The 17,611-nt window shown below is 42.8% G+C and overlaps 1 long non-coding RNA gene across 48 annotated transcripts in view; it reads left to right on the forward strand.

Moving 5' to 3' along the window:
* The first annotated feature begins 3,674 nt into the window (after window positions 1–3,674).
* LOC145512531 (uncharacterized) overlaps window positions 3,675–17,611 on the forward strand; it is a 1,082,988-nt gene continuing 1,069,051 nt past the window's right edge. For 34 of the 48 annotated variants that reach the window (XR_014058639.1, XR_014058651.1, XR_014058629.1 and 31 more), the window contains exon 1: window positions 3,675–3,732. This is a non-coding gene — a long non-coding RNA (uncharacterized LOC145512531). Of the gene's footprint in view, window positions 3,850–17,611 lie in introns of all 48 variants that reach the window. The other 14 variants (XR_014058616.1, XR_014058634.1, XR_014058638.1 and 11 more) reach the window with 1 other exon arrangement.

Consider the following 17,611-nt stretch of genomic DNA (forward strand, 5'->3'; position numbering starts at 1 on the left):
TCTTACAACTTGAAATTGCCTGGAACATTATAAAAATCAATCAGCCTGTGAAAAGCAGACTCACAGTGACCACTGGATGGTATGATATTTGCAATTTGTCTGGACACAAATTTAGAAAAGCCAGTGGAAATTTAGCCTAATACACAGCTTTTGGCTGATACAAAGCTTTTGAAGAGAGGGCTCAAAATTAGCTTCAAACATGGTTCTTTTTCTCCAGCAATCTTGAAATCAGTAGAGCTGAAATTAGTTGACTACCCATTTCTCCAATTTAATATCAGTTGCTGTTTTGCTGTCCTTATAATGAATTATAAGAAGTTGTAGTGTCTTTTCCTATCGAATATTCCTTCTTGGATTGTTTTTCTGCCTTTTCAACCCTCTCTAATGGCATTTAACACTATTGTTGTGGCCCTCAAAATTTTAAAAGACTGTAGGAAACTTTTATCCTACTGAAGTTACTCTTCTAACAGTTGTGGTGGTTGCTGAGCACATAGGCACTCCTCAAGGAGTTTCAGCCACTAGGCAGAAGCAGATGAGTCAGCCCTCAATTGCCATAGGTCTTTAGAGGTGTTTGTATTTGGTGGCTAAGTCTTTGCAGAGCAGGGATTGTGTATGGTTACTAACTTTATCCCTGGAATGTGGCATTGACGGAGCTTTGTTAAATGGTTAAAAAAGAGACTCCCATGGAGGTTGATGTATTGAGAAAAGAAATTTCAGATACAGGAGAAAGCAAACACAAAGTTGAAAGATTATGAACAGATCTTCAGGTATTACGTGATGGCCAGCTGGTGGAGGGCTGTGGGTCAAAGTGCCAGTGGAGGTAGGGCTTAGGCTGTGAAAGGCACCATCTGAAGGCCGTATGGAGCCATGAAAGTTGTGCACACACAGTGAGTGCTCATAAATGTTTACTATATGACTGAATGAATGAATGGAAGGACTTCAAAATTTCTCCTGCCACTATGAAAAGTGGTCTGAAAGGGTTGAGTGTGGAACAGAACTCTTATGGGGTGGAGGGATAGTATTCCCCAGGGGACATTTGGTCATGTGTGGAGATGTTTTAGGTTGTTATAACTTGGAGGTCGTTACTGGCCTCTAGGTACATATCTCAGAATGCAGAGGACAGCTCCTACCCCCACCCTCCAAATTTTCCTGCTCCTAATGGAGATAATGCTGAGGTTGAGAAAACCAGGTTTAGAATGAGAAAGTCCTTAGCACACAGGTTGCAAATTTACTGAAACTACAACTGAAATATATAGAGAAAATGTTTCTTAAATTCGCTTAAAGCTGGTCTAATATTCCTCAAGAGCCCCACTTACCAGGTTGAAGGAAAAAAAATTAACACCATTAAGTCTAATATGGTTTAGAAGTGGGTAGGCTCTAATAAGTGTAAAGTCCCTTTAGAGAGTGATTGGTCTTTAGGGGATAATTGCATAGTCTCTTCTGTTGCAATACCCTCTCCTTCATTTTGTCTGATCTTCTCCAATTTAGTATCAGTTTATGAAGTGGGCTCATGAGATCTCACAGAACCTGGAAAATTCTTTGAAGAGCTCAGGGCCCACTGCTGGATAGAACTGCCATCCTGTGACTTTCAACCTAGAGTGGCCCAGCAGTATCTTTTCTTATTTACATATTTGGGTTCCATGTAAGATTTTGAGAAAAGGGCTGTTCTGCTAAAATAAAATTTACAAATCATTGATCCAAAACACCTTTGAGATCATCTGCATTGGAATGTGAATTAAAGGCTTAGATTGCTATCCTGTGACACATCAAGGCATTTTTATGGGTGTCATGACATTTGTTTCTACGTTTTGTTCCTGAGAATTGGGTTGCCCAAACCTTTCACTCATGTCCAATTTTGTTATCATTGTGTAGATGTGGATAAAATCTTTCATCATGGTCAATATGTTCTTTACAAATGTAGCAATTTCTCATTGAAAACTGCCCTCCTAAGGGAACATAATAGATTTCATGGTTCCCCATTGAAGAGGGAGGGTGCTAACTAGCCGTGTGGCTCCAAGTGCACCATTACAGTAACTACTTCCCTTTGAGGAATAAAGAGCTGGTATTATAGCCTGAAAATTCCATTTTAATACCAATAAATTTTTTTTCACACTTGTTCTGTGAATCAAGTTTCTTCAGTAACTCCTTCTGTGTGGCTGAGTCTCTTCTCCTGTTTTACCCATGAGATTAGGACGGTGACATGAGAGAAACCTTTTGAAACAGGGCTGCAGAGGATTTCTGATGAGGAATTAATAGCAGTGTCAATTACTGTGACTGTAATAGCAGTCAGTATTTATTGAGTGCCTACTGTGATCTAAGCATTGCTCTGAGCACATCTCATTTATTAACTTACATCCTAACCATAGCCCTACAAACAGGTACTGAGACAGGGAACTGAGACATGAGGAGGTTAAGGTTACACTTGACCAGACTCCAGTTCAAACCCCTGTAGTCTGGTTCCAAGGTTCAAGTGCAGGGTGTCCTGCGTGTACTGATTGTTCTCTCTGCTTTACTGCTCTCTGTGTTAGTATCCTCCATCTGCCTACACTAGAAAAGTAACATCGTGTCATCAGTGTCCTTAAGCAAAGATTTGGAACACTTAAACCTCCCTGCCATGCTCTTTAATTATCTATTTTGGCATGGAGGGATGACATTCAGTGAAAATTTTTCAACTAGAGATCAGGTTGTAAGCGCCAGAACTTTTCCCATTTTATGATCATCACATTGTCATGGGTCATCCTTCCTGGATTTGTGTGGCTCAGGGATAAGGGGCTAGCAGAGCATTGGTGGTTCATTCATCCATGAATTTAGAAAATATTTAAAGTCTATGTTGGATACAGCATATACCAGTGTTGTGGGCTTTAGAGAGATACGGCTGCTTCTCCCAGAAGGATTTGTTACATTTGATAGAGAAAGAGGATGCATATTGATTAAGCACCAGCTATGTACCAAGTACAGTGCTAGACGTTTTACATTTGTTCTTATTGAGCTCTTCTAATACCTTGAGAGGTAGGTACTGTTTCCATCTGATGGATGAAAAACAATCTCAGAGACTGAAGCAACTGTTTAAAGTCACACAGTCAATAAAGGGCAAAGCCAGGGATCAAACCCTGGAATAATGAGATCTGTTGTGTATAGATATTTCCACATCTAAAGAAAAGAAAAGTCAGTTAGTTCTGGAGAACAGTGTTTTTTCAAACCACTTTCCATGGAATTCATTTCAGAAGATCTTCCTCCTAGAGTAGTGGAGGGGAACCAAATTGTTTGGTAGCCCAGAGTGAGAAGTGGCATGCTATTTTCTTCTCAGTGGTTCACAGTGCTCATTAGCATGGTGAGACCCCCAGAAGTACTACAGAAGGAAAGTTTTTGACTTTGTTTAGTCCGTTGATTGTTTCCAAACTTCCAAGGTGATCAGCAGAAGACCACTTTGGGAAACTGCGGTTTGACGGAAGGAAGCCTTAGGGGGAGAAGCAAGACTATGGCTAAAATGCCACTGGATAATTAAAGCTTCCTTGGGTCACATGAGATGCTGAGTGAGAGGGGCTCCAAACCTCGGAGCCTAAACTCTTCTCTGCCAGGACTAATTCTGTCTGTACAGTCATATTTACTGCGTGCGTGCGTGCGTGCGTGTGCGCGCGCGTGCGCGTCTGCATGTGCGCCTGCCTGCACGCATGCGTGTCTGTTCCCAGGGCAGCGGAACCAGGCCTGGTCGTCAGGGGTTTGGTTCCAGTTCAGGTATGTGACCCAAGCCCGATATGACTTCGTCAGAATGGAGACCTGTCCGTTGACTGGGATTGTGTGGCCAGTGTGCTGACCTTTGTCACTACCTGCAGAGAATCTGCCTGAAAATGGGTATGACAGAAAGGAAAGCAGGGGACTTGGAATGCTACTTGAAACAAGTTGTTCATGTGAAGCCCGTGGGTGGTTTTTGACTGGTGATTTTTAACTGTCAGAATGTTTAAGCTGTGTAGGGTTGACTGCCCTCTAACCTTGCTTCCTGATGATAAGGAAAGCAGGTCTCACAAAAATATTATCACACAGGCAGATACCTAATAAGTGCATGTAAGTGTAAGCAGGAGCCACATAGTTTGATTTATTCTATTAGCTTTACAAATTTAAAAATCTTGATTTTTTTTTTTAGGTCTGCAGTAAAGAGGCTGCTCTCCTTTTGTTTTTTCTTTTTGATATTTTCTGACAACTTCTTAGCATCCTTCCTTCCTCTTCCCCACGTGTGGGTAAGGGTCAGAAAGCCTGGGTGTTCCTTCCTTTGTTGCAGGGGCAGCGGGGCTGGGTGGGGGGTGGGTGTTCAAACCACTCAAGCCTCTTTCTTTGATTAATCCCTGGCCCCACCCCCTAAGCATAATAAGAATGCAAGCCAATCTTCTATTTTTCAGTCTTGACCTCCAAATCCAATTTTGGGTAAGAGTCCATCCTGTGTCTGCAGAGTGGCCACATCAAGGTCTTTGTTTGGAAGGTTTGCTTGAGTCAGAGATAATGATATCCCTGAGGCAGGATTCTTTTCCATTAAGTGAAAGTCGCTCAATCATGTCCGAGTCTTTGTGACCCCATGGACTATACAGTCCTTGGAATTCTCCAGGCCAGAATACTGGAGTGGGTAGCTGTTCCCTTCTCCAGGAGATCTTCCCAACCCAGGGATCGAACCTACATCTTCCACATTGCAGGCAGATTCTTTACTAGCTGAGCCACCAGAGAACCCCAAAAATACTGGAGTGGGTAGCCTATCCCTTTTCCAGGGGATCTTCCTGACCCAGGAATTGAACTGGGTCTCCTGCATTGCAGGCGGATTCTTTACCAGCTGAGCTACCATTAAGATCTGCATAAATAACCAAAAATCTGCCAGACTTGTAGCTTGACACATGCCTGGTTTGGGATGAAGTACTGGGAGGGGATCACCAAGGGTAAAAGCCCTGCATCTCGCAGAAATGATATACCAGCATTTTTCTTGCAGGGGGAGGAATGTCACAAATATTTGCTAGTCTGCATATTTTTGAATATCTTTAACTTCACCATTAATAACTCATTCTTAACATTCATCATGTTAATTAATTAGCCCTTGTCTTCTTAGTCTCACTGTTAATTGGCAAAGCCTCGGTGTTGATAGAAATTTGGATAATTGAAGTGTGTGTCGTTGTGTCTTGTAGGTTCCCATTTTTGTATAATGTTTCTATCAATATTAGGGCTACAGATTGTCCCTAGAATTGAAGCTGAACCAACAGAGACATGATTTCACATGTCTTTGCTAAAGGATTTAAAAACAACTGACCTTCTAACACCTGACCTTTGTAGAGACCTTGGGTCCAGTTATGCCTAATGCTTCATCTTTTCATGAACTTGACAATTACATGAGCCAATGAATTCCTTCTATATTTCAGCTTAAGCTGGTATGGGTTGGGTTCCTGTCAGTTATTCCTAAAATACTTCTGAACAAAATAGAGAGCTAGAAATTCAGAGTAGAGTGTGGAGAGGCTTACAGTTGTCCCTCCCACCCTCTTTCTAGATTTTCTCTAGCTAAACCATTGCTGATATTTGTGTAACTGAATTTTTAAGGAAAACAGTAAAACTTCCAGTGTTCTTATCCAAGCCCAGTTCTTAGTGGCAGAAAATGCAAATCTCCTCAGCTGCAGTGTTAAGTATTGTTCTGAATTTCAAAGCTGCCTTAGTGAAGTCATGTTCCAGCTTTATTTACCCCCCACCCCAAGCCAATCTTCATGGATTGGCTCTTTGTTAAATAGCTTCCTTAGAAGATTGAAGCACTGAGACGAAAATGGAAAGCTTTCCTCAGCCTCAGAGCACACGTCAACAGCACAGGGGGTACAAGGTCCTCAGAAATAAAGATCATTCCAAAAGAGTATGCTTGTTTGCTTTTCATGCAAATCAGCATTTCCAGAGGACTCCAACATTTAAAAAACTAACTGAGGTTAAAAAATGACAGAGTGCTCTCCAGATAAATCCCTGCCTCTGTTCCAGGGTGAAAATAGAGTTTTTTCTATGGAGTTTCTGCCTTTTTGGCTTGTGGAGTCATTCAGTATTGATAAGAGGAAGAAGAGCAAGAGTGGTTCAAAAATCTCCACACAAAAACGCGAGGTGGGCCCAGAGGCATTTGTGGAATACCACTGGTTCCAGTGACCACCAGTGGTTTGGGGGCATTTCTGATGCTTAAATGCAAGATGTTGTGTTCTGCACTCAGAAAGTGATGGAGCGAGAGACAGGCATGCTTCCATGGACCTGGCCCTTCAGTGGGAAGATGGGCAATGAGCAGGGGAAGGGATGCGTGGATAGCATGATTTTTACAGTTGAGTACTAATGCTTCAAAGAAAACAAATTGTGCTGGACCTATTGGGGGTGACAGGTTGGGTTGACTGAATTGAGGGAGTAGGGAGGGAGGAGTCAGCTTCCTATTGAGGTAAGCTGGTGAACCTTCATATGAGTCAGGGGACTAGTGATCCATTTGTCTGTGCACCTGAATTGTTTCTAGTAACAAGTAGCCTAAGAGAATGGCATCTTACTATGGGCTTATTAGACATGAGAATCAGTAGGTAGACTTAGCAGCTCATCATTTAACAACTGGTTGGGGGAGGTAATTATTAAAACCTTGTAATGTGTACTGAGCCCTGGGAATATGGCATAGAGACTGGATTTGAAGGTCATTTAGGGCCTGGCTACTGGAAGTGTGGTCCACTGACAGGCAGTATCGGCATCTCGGGGAGCCTGTTAGAAATGTAGACTCTCGGGCCCCACTCTGGGCCTGCTGGATCAGTCTGCTTTTCAAGTAAGATCCTGGTGACTCATGGTTTGAGACACCTTAACACTGAAGTACTGGCTTAGGCAACAGTTAGCACTGAGTGGATCTGGAACCTGGCCTCATCCAGATCTTGAGTTTGTTGATGGAGATAGAGTTGCAAATACATGACGACCTAGCGCGAAAGCTACAAACAAGTGATGGGGGTGGTGGGTGGGCTATGAGTGTGGAAGAGGGTGTGAGTTATGCTCATTAGGCACGAGTGGGGTGGGGTGGGGTGCGGGTGGAAGTTCAGGGAAGGCTCCCAGAGTAATGTCACCAAAGCTGTGACTTCTAAATGGGGAAAAGCCACACAGATTTGTGTTTGAGGCACTAAAGCAGGGGTCTCCAACTTCTGAGATCTAATGCCTGATGATCTGAGGTGGAGCTGATGTAATAAATAGGAATAAAGTGCACAATAAATAGAATGTGCTTGAAACATCACAAAACCATCTCCTGTCTCCCAGGACTGTGGAAAAATTGTCCTTCCATGAAACTGGTCCCTGGTGCCAAAAAGGTTGGGGACCTCTGCACTAAGGGACTTGTGGGAAGATGGAGTGGGGGAGGGTGAAGCAGAGTTCAGGAGGCCAGTGTTCCAGATGAGGCAAGAAGTACCTGAATCCTTGTGGTTGGGTTTGCCCTGGTTTGGGGGGCACTGGGAGGAAGAATTGAAGATTGAGGAGAAGACAGTAAAGAGCAGGCAGGTCTGGAAGGCTTGGAAAGAATACGGTGCATTTTCTTGATGCTGGAGCTGACTGAACTCAATCTTACTCAGAAACCTGGGAGTTTCCCCCTTCATGATGATTATGGACTCGCCCCAGCTGGCCTGCTGCTTGTCTCTGCACAGATCTGCTCTGTCCGCATGTAGAAGTTAGGGGTGTGCTGACCTAGCTCGGAGCTAAGTGGTCTGATATGGGTGTTAATGTAGTTAGTGGGAGAGGTGGAAGGGGAGGACAGGCTGGCTTCTGCAGTTGGCAAATCATCACTCCTCCTTTCTGCTCTGGGTTTCTGGCTCATAAACGCATGTAGTCTTCCTCAGAGTGTTGGGGAACTTTCAAGGAAAGGAGGAAAAACAGTACCATTGATTGTTTGCAATTTAGTGATTCTGTATTCAGCAGACAGGAAGAACAGCTCTGAGATCAAATGCCTGTTGCCAGGGACCAAGTCTAAATGTCTCCATGACTTTATTTTAGAACAGTGGTTTCCCAAACATTTTTTTTTTTTAAAACAGAACTTAAAAAATTGTTTCATGTACTTAGCTGTTATGTTGAGCAGTGCTCCCGCTGCTGTTGGGGGTTGGGGAGGATGGTGATCATCCGTGTCTCCCACAGTGGGCCGCCTCCTTACCAAGAAGGATTGTAGAACCACAAGATTCTTGAGACATGAGTTGGAAATCAGTGTTTTGGTATAAAGAGAAGATAGGTCTACTCAACTCCTGTGTCGAGTTGCATATCTGCATATATATAGATGGTTCCTACAAAGGCATCAGTGTTAACCTCAGAGCTCCAAAATAAAACTAAAAAAACCCCAAAACACTGAACAGACAAAAGACGAGCAACTGGCTGCCATATAAATGCTTAACAACTTGGATTTTAAAGAATGCATATGCTGTGACTTGAGTGTTAAATCATGAAGAAGCACAGTGAAAGTTCTTGGGAGGATGGTGGGATGTCTCCCAGCCCATTTAATTCACCCCTTACTGCAGTGGGGAGACCCTGGCTTGGTCTCTGTCTGCCTTCTTTCCCATATGATAAGGTATGAGTGGGAGCAAGGCAGGTAAGCTGGTGAGTGTTCCAGCAAACAGTCTTGTGGGGAAAGTCAGTCTGGCCTCCCAGACAGCCATCTGGAGGCTGTGATGGGAGGTCTGTTTGCTTCTGCCCAAGCCCCAGCCTCTCCTCCAAGATAGAGAATTCGTTAAAAAAAAAAAAATCAGGGAAATTCCCCAAAGAGCCCTACTGGGGAACAACAGAAACATCCATTGTAAACAGCAGGTTTGTCTTCTGACAGGTTTTGTTTGCAAATGATAACAATTACAGGTAATTTTTCATTTCAATTGGAGGAGCAAGTATTAAAAAGAGAGCAGGGGAGAGGGAGGAGAGGGAGGATGAGAGCCAGCAGCTCTCCCAAGTGTCTTATTCACTCCCAGGTCTACAACCTAACACGAGCATGGAGGGCTAGGTAGTGTCTCCTCATTCCATTAAGTGAGATCTAATTGTGGCTGTTCAGTCTGTTGGCAGATGCAGTTTCTACATAACAACAGCCCAGAGACAGAGCTGCCTGATTAATGCCTCCAGCTGTCATATGCCCCATTATCTGTGCATTTGCATAACTTAATGGTTTAGGACAGGGGAGAGAGGATGCTTAATTTAATGTTTAGCAGGCCCTTGATAGCTGAATAATTTAAGAACTGTCAAGGGGGGGGTCAGTCCTACAGCGATTCAGCGAGACAGCTATGATTTCTGCATATCGTTAAAATTCTTACTTAGGATAAATTTTTTCTAAGAAAAAAGAAAACAATGCCTGAAAGCAAGCACTGATTTTTTTTTTCTTCTTTTCCTCTGTTAACCATTTCCTTCCCGTGGCAAGTGTAAATGTTGTCTTTGATGGAAGTTAGAGGTCTGAAGACAGCTGGGGAGGCATGGGTTTACACTCACCCCCTTCTTCATCCCTCTCTCCTCCCAAGACTTCCAGGCATCACACCTCTTCCACTCTGATTTTGTCTCTTCTTGTTCTTTTTGTGCCCTCAACCATCTCACCCTGTGTGCAGTGTTTTATGACCCGTTTGCACCCCCATAACCCCCCAGATTCTAGCTGAAAGGCAGCTGAAGAAGGGTATGGAGAGAGGGTGGAGGGGAGGAGCAGTATTTGCTTAAAATCTACTAACAGCCCAACCTGCTTTCAATAGGAAACACTGTCAGTTTCATTAGTTGCTAATGAATATTATTAAACTAATCTGTCATTTGTTTTCTAATTATGTGTCACCAGGCATCACAGTGGCAGCTGAAGTGACTGCTGGTGAACAATTTTCCTCCTTGAATCCTTTTTTTTTTTTTTGTAAAATAAGAACAGCCAGGAACGATTAGCCATAATTTGAACCTGGTAAGCTTTTTTCCCCCCTTTCCTCAGTCTTGCGGCAAATTTTCTCCCCTACATTCCTGATACTGCTGGGATCTTATCACCACCTAGCCTTGCAACCCGCTCCCAGGGTGAGACTCCAGCCCATGCCAAACTTGGGATAGCTCTGCTTCTGAAGTCTTCAGCTACACTGTGACCACAGCTTCTTATCACTTCCCGTCATGGTTTTGTGGGTCTGGAATTTGGGCAGGACCCAGTGTATGGCGTGGACTGGGTCATTCAGTGCTCAGCTGGTCTGGAGGGTCCTGTCTAGCCGCTTGATGGAAGAGGCTAGGTGGTTGCGGGGCTCAGCTGGACCCATGCTCTCTGTGTGGTCTCAGTCCCTCCATATGGTCCTTCCAACAGAGCAGTTGAACTTCTTCCATCGTTGCCCTGGGATCCAAGAGAGTATTCCACAGACTAGAAGTAGAAGCTGCCAGTGTCTAAGGGCCTGTCCTAGAAGCTCAAATAGCATCCTTTCTACCATATTCTGTTGGACAGTGCAGTCAGGATCTACCCAAACTCAGTCTACTCCTAACTTGAGCTATTGAGTGCAGACTAGAAAACTGCACATCCCTACAAAGTGGCCTCTCTGAAAGGAAGTGGGTTCAGATGTCTCTTGGGTCATCAAAGTCCTCGACTTCTCCCTTTGCCAGAAGTTAATATTCCTCTAAAGTCTGTCCGTAGGTCTTTTCTTATGATGTCTGCTCTCCCTCCATGATGTAACTTGTGGGCGTGTCAATTGCTGTCTAGTCTGAAGATCCCCAAACAGATCTAGCCCAAATAGCTTTCCTGAGCATGTATAATTACCCACTAGAAATCTTGACCTGGATGTCTCACAGACAACTCACGCTATACACACAACCTAAAGACAGACCCTTGGGCTTCCCTGGTGGCTCAGAGGGTAAAGAATCTGCTTGCAGTGTCGGAGACCTGAGTTTGATATCTAGGTCAGGAAGATTCCCTGGAGAAGGAATGGCTACTCACTCCAGTATTCTTGCCTGGAAAATTCCATGGACAGAGGAACCTGGTAGGCTACAGTCCACGAGGTCGCAAAGAGTTGGACATGACTGAGCAGCTAACACTGACTTTTCAAAGACAGACCATTTCTCAGCCTGCTCTATTTTTCTGTTTTGAGCCTTCAACCTGCAATTCTGGCACTCCTTTTCTTTGCTTTCCATATGTACTTTATCACTAAATTGTCGTATTTCCCTCTCCTAAGTATCATTCACCTTGACTTCATATCGATCCTTATTATCTAGTCAAGATGGTGACAGATAACTGAGTTCCTTTCTTCTCATCTCCTTTCCTCTTATTCTGTTATCCACACAGCCACCAAAAACATGCTTGCAATCATAAATTTGTATAAATCATTGCCCTATCCCAGATCCTTCAATAGCTCCCCATTGTCTAGAGATTGAAGCTCAAATGTATAACCTGGCTTAGTAAACACTTTCTGCCTCCCAGCTGCATCCTTCGATATCCTTCCTTATACGCTATTTTCCAGCCTCATTGCTGTTCTATGTTTTCTTACCTTTGCATTTGATTTTTTCCTGCCTGAAATCCCTCCATTCCTCTCATTAGGCAATATCTACATGTACTCTAATTCTTTGTTTAAGGTTCTCTGAGCTATTTTAGATCTTGCGTGCTGAAAACATTTGGTGATGTCTGGAGAAATTCTTGTCACAGGTTGAACATACTATCAGTCAGGGCTGCTGCTAAATGTTCTGTAATACAAATGACAGCTCCCCACAATAAAGAATTACCTGGCCTAAAATTACCTGGCCCTCAGCCAGTAGTGCTGAGGTTGAGAAACTGTTTTAGATCAAATTTCATTGTGTTACTATTCCTTTGTACTTATTGCCTGTATCGTCCACATTTTATTTGAAGCAAATCTCTATCCTTAGATTGTGTGAACTGAAGGACAAGATTTTATATTCTGGCATATAGAACATTTTAGGGATTATTTAAAAATGACTTGATATTTCTAAGTTTTTTTCTGCATACTGTATTGGCTAATGTTGAAACTATTATTAGTCCTTTACCCTTAGTGTGAATGAGGCTTGTTTGGACTATTGAAAAGATTGACAGGTCAGGGAAAGTAACTTAAGGAGATGAGAAACACTATAGTTTTCACTTGTCTTGCAAGCTTATCCTCTTCCATTCTGTAGACTTTCAGGTTCTCCCTTTTCTTCTTTATAGTCCCAAACACTTCTCAGAAAATCTCCAGATAGCCTTTAGTTTACTAGGACTTCTAACATTGAAGATTAAGAGAAGAGCTACTTACCTGTCTCTTGGCTTCTGGCTCCATTCCTGCTCATCCATGCTCTCCTAGTGTGTGTATCCTGAGAGTAGGGGGCTAGAATTCTGCAAACTGCACATCTAAAATTCCCCTGCCAAATGACTTAAAGTTACCTTCTACAAATTGGAGGCACTCATGGGAGGTTAGGAGGCATGAGGAAGGTAACAATATTTTATATACTTCTGAAGTGCAGCAAAGATAGTAGTGGTGGTAGACAAGTCTGGACTCGATGTATCCTGCCCAAGGTGGTGGGTATTCCAGCAGCAAAGCACCTGCGGACTCGGACTGCAGTAGTAATGACTGCTGTGGACAACTTTAGGCTCCAGATTTTCTTCAAAGAAACCATGGCTGTTCCAATAACACCAGCACTGAATGTTCTGGTGGTGGCATAGAGATTATGGACTGTTCTATTTATTTGTTTGTTTTATTTTTAAATTTTAAATTTATTTTTATTTGTGGCTGTGCTGGGTCTTTGTTGCTGCGTGTGGGCTTTCTCTAGTTGTGTATGGGCTTCTCATTGCAGTGGCTTTTTCTCTTGTTGTGCAGCACGGGCTCTAGATGTGCAGGCTTCAATAGTGCAGCATGCGGGCTCAGTAGTTGTAGCACACTGGCTTAATTGCTCCGCTGCATGTGGGATCTTCTTGGACCATGGGTTGAACCTGTGTCCCTTGCATTGGCAGGAGATTCTTAACCCCGGGACCGCTAGGGAAATCCTGAGATCATAGACTTCGAATAACATTTTCCTTTTGTTCCTTGGGTCCTAGGATGGAAGCAACTCCTTGCAATTACTGACCTCTGGCTAAGTTCCCCTGTTATCTTTCCTCTCTGTCACCTCTTCCACATGTTTGTTTCCTACATTAACTTCCTTCTGTTTGCAGTACCTATAGTGGTTTCTGTTTTCCTAATGAGACATGGGATGATATAGTACTAGGATGGCACAATCCCATTCCCAGGTTTTTCTGAGTTATGGAGGTTTAGATTAATCATTAAAAATTTTTACTTCCTGGAGGTTAGGCTATTAATCCTAGTAAATGGGATGCTTGAACTCTAATGCAAAGAGAAAAATGGTCTCTTACAGAGGTAAGATTTTATAACCTTTCTGATTGAGAAGGGATTCAAAGCAAGATTACCCTACCTCACTTCCTTAAATCTTTACAGCCTTCTGCCGTCGAATGAATTGATAAATTTGATCTAATTCTCTTTTCTCTGAAGTTAAAAGCAAGTCCTGATTTTTACTTTTTCTTCTGAAGAAATTCATTCCTTGGATACAGCCACTCTGAGTACCGACCACACAAGTACCAGCTTTGACAACCATGCCTGCTGTATTTGCATGAAACAAACAATTACGCAGGAGCCAGAACAGCCTCATTTGCCTCATCATATAGTCATGCACCAAGCAGGCATCTTTTCTGAGAAAATACTGAAAACTTTTGATGCATGCCTTCCTGTCATAATTAGAATAAAATTCAGACTACCCTCGTTTTCCCTCACCTTTGTCCTTGCTTCGGCTCTCTCCCACCCCACATCATACACGCTCACATACTCACCATGCTTTTACCATGCAGGCACCTTTTCTGTTGTTCAAATACTAAATGCTTATCCAGGACTTTGGGTCTTTCTTTTTGCTTCCAGAACCCTCTGCCTCTAGATCTTCCTGTGGTTAACACTTTACCATTTAATGCTTAGATTTACCAAATGCAAAGATGATTTCACGAACGTACCTGTACAAAGTTACTCCTCACCCAACTTATTCTTCATTCCATAATTCTCCTTAACATCTCATAGTTCATGTTGCTGTATCATCATGGGAAATTATGTCATTTGTTTACTTTTTTTTTCAAATTTTTAAATTTTAGTTGGAGGCTAATACTTTAAAATATTGTAGTAGTTTTGCCATACACTGACGTGAATCAGCCATGGGTGTACATGTGTTCCCCATCCTGAGCTTCCATCCCATCCCTCTGGGTCATTCCAGTGCACCAGTTGATTATCTGCCTTTTACCTGCCTATTTACTTGTTGATTATCTGCCTTTTACCACTAGAATGTAAACCCTACTAGGGCAGGGAGTTTATCTGTTCTTTACAGCTTTATCTCCAGAGTTTAAGGTATTCTATGGAATGTAGTGCCTAACAGATACTTGTTGAGTAACTTAATTGACTGTCCACACTGTGCTTTTTACTCTGTCCAGTAGATATTGATGGCATCTGCAGTCTGTATGGTACTGTGGTCGAGGACACGGAAGACACAAAGCCTCTCAGCTAATGTTCGATGTGGTAGGAATGGGTTCTCTCGATAACCACAACCCCCTTTCCAACAAAAACCAGTTGCTACTGAGCACTCACAATATGCCCAGCACTTTGTTAAGTGTCCACAGACTTTATCTCATTCAGGCCTTTCAGCACTTAATGACATAGGTATGAATAACCCCATTTTACAGATGAGAGAACTGAAATCTAGAGGGGTCATAACTACCCTAAATGATGCAAGTAGTTTGTGACAAAGACCCAAACTGAAGTTGGCTTGAGTCTAAAACTGTACTTGTTACTGGTTTATAATGCATGTGTTCTCAAACACCTTACTTCGCTGTTTCAGGTTACAGGTTGAATTTGATTGTCAAAGTCACCTTCTCAATTTGAATGAAGTAGATGAGGGAAAGAAAACCTTACTATTGTAAGGCAAGGAGATTTGTTAGCCAAAGAAGGAAGAGTCCTCCAGACTCTAGGTTCTTGCCCTTGGCTTTGTTGTTAATTCAGTGCGCCGTCTTTTCCTGATCTATTAGGAAAAAGAAGTGAGTAAGAGAGTGGTGAATGGGGTACATGTAAGGAGGTAGATAGTCTGGTAAAATTGAGAGTCAGCCTAAAAGTGTGCCTCTTCCCCACAAGGCACAAGATGATTCTCTCCCCTTTTGTCTCATCGTCTGCCTTTCTACCAACTAGAAATTCATTCCTGTTTCCAGCAGTTCACGTGGAAGTAGAGACGAGATTGGCCATCAGCCAAACACCTCAGGTTGTATTTCTTTAAGCTTTAGAATCCTTTGGACCTGTCTGGTGTCTGTTGACAAGAGGAAGTGGGGGATCTTATGAAAGAGGATTTGAGGGACCTGCATTGGGAGGGCAGGTAGTGCTTCAGGCTATTGTGGAATTATCACATGTTTTGAGGGTGCTGGCTAGTTCAGGTTCAGAAGTGGGGGTGGTACCTAGTGCAGTAGAAAATTAGAGACACATGAGGTAAATGGTTCCCTAGCCTCAAAGGACTAGAGATGACTGAACCCTGTGGGGCATGTGGTGATAGCCCTTGGCATGTTGTTTGTACATCCCACAAGCAACAATAATTCCTTGTGATCCACCTTGATGACAAGACTTCTTCAGTGGAGATGAAGGTGGTAGAGCTGGCCTGTTACCTCAATTTCCACCTAGTTATTTGACCGTCTTGGGGTTTCCCTGATCAGCCTTGTGAAGTCATTCACTGCTGGTCAGAGTTAACTCCCCAAGGAGAGGAAAGAATTAGGAAAAAATGGGAGAGGCCACATGTAAGCATTAAGAGTATGGAGTGATGCTTCTCTACAATATTCTTTGACTTTGTCCTTTGTCCGTGATTCTAGAGTGAGTTTTGCATGGGGGTGGGGATGAGAGTAAATCTCCTTTCATTTTAGTAGAGAAGGAAGAGAGGGAACTCCTAGCTGTCACCAACTTTTTGTAGAAAACAGATCTGCCTCACCCTCCTGGAAACTATCAACTTTAAACAAACTCTAGGAGCCTCTCTGTAACAGCAGAATAAATCTGCCCTTACATTTCTCTTGAAATAACAAGGAGACGGAGTACCAAGAAAAACCCTTGTGCTCACTAACATAAATCAGCCCCATTGTTGCGCTCAGCACATATGGTGTGATAACGTTGCCCACTGCTCAGAGACCTGCTGATGGAAGGCCAGATGTGCTTCTGCAGGAGCGAAACACAACAGGCCTGCTTTAAGATTCTGTGGTGGCCTTGATGTTGAACTTCCTTACATTTGTTGGTTTGTGTCTCAGCTTTAGCACTGTTGTTACCACTGTAGTCTCTCACCTTCCTTAGCTTTTCCTTTCCTATCTTTCAGGAGTTGAGAGGGCTGGGTAATTGAAAACTTGGATCTAGATGTGATAGAGTTCTTTTAGTGGGCAGTGGGCTTGAGAGATAGGTACCAGGAATTGATGATACCTCTTGGACAGGGCAAGATGCTTGCTGGAACATTTGCCTCCCTCCTCCCCCTAACTTTTGTTGTTTAGTCACTAAGCTGTGTCTGACTCTTTTGCAACCCCGTGGACTGTAGCCCACTAGGCTCCTCTGTCCTTGGGATTTCGCATGCAAGAATACTGGAGTGGTTTGCCATTTCCCCTAGCTTTATGAAGATAGATATGGCAAATAAAAATTGTATATGTTTAAGGTGTATGACATTTTTAAATTGGGGTATAGTTGCTTTACAGTGTTGTTAGTTTCTGCTGTACAACAACATGAATCAGCTATAAGCATACATATATCTTCTCCCCCTTGAGCCTCCCTCCTAGCTCCCTCAACCCATCCCACCCGTCTATTAACAGGCCATCAGAAAGCACCAAGTTGAGCTCCCTGTGCTGTACAGCAGGTTTCCCACTGGCTAGCTATTTTACACATGGTAATGGCTACCTCTCTCAATCCGTCCCACCCTCTCCTTCCCCTCCTGTGTCCACAAGTCCTTTCTCTGTGTCTGTGTCTCTATTTCTGCCCTGCAAATAGGTTCATCTGTACCATTTTTCTAGATTCCACATATGCATAAATACATGATATTTGTTTTTAAGGTGTATAACATGATAATTGGATATATGTATGCATTGTGACATGATTACCACAATCAAGCTAACAGGTAACATCTGTCACCTCATGTAGTTACCCTTTTTGTGATGAGAACACATAAAATCTCTTTAGCACATTTGAAGTATATAACACAGTATTAACTATAGTCACCATGCTGTACCTTATTTTCCTGGAAAAAAACTAATTACAAGGAGTTATAAACTTAGATTTGAACTAGGATGAAAAAGGCTTTGTTTGTCCTTGCCCCTACCCCAGCTTCTATTTAAATGTAGACTTTGAAAAAAGTAAGAGGGCACAGTGTTTACTTTCCTATGTAAATTTAAAGTGCATGCATGAATGAATGAAGCAGGCTACATAGCTGCTAGTATAGGTATGAGCACAGATGAGAATCAAAGAAGTTATTAATAGGACCAGATGCGTAGCACATCTTTTTTCTTCAGAGCTCAAAAAACCTTGTGAACAAAAATATATTTATCTTTGGAATGACCCTTTGAGAGTGGTGTCCAGTTAACACGTTTCCCTCTGATTTGTTAGGGCCCACACTTAACTTTTCTTTCTAGTCACAGGAGATC

This window comes from Giraffa tippelskirchi, chromosome 1 (genome assembly GCF_054371585.1).
Source record: "Giraffa tippelskirchi isolate mGirTip1 chromosome 1, T2T-mGirTip1v1.2.pri, whole genome shotgun sequence".
In the NCBI taxonomy this organism is placed as follows: domain Eukaryota; kingdom Metazoa; phylum Chordata; class Mammalia; order Artiodactyla; family Giraffidae; genus Giraffa; species Giraffa tippelskirchi.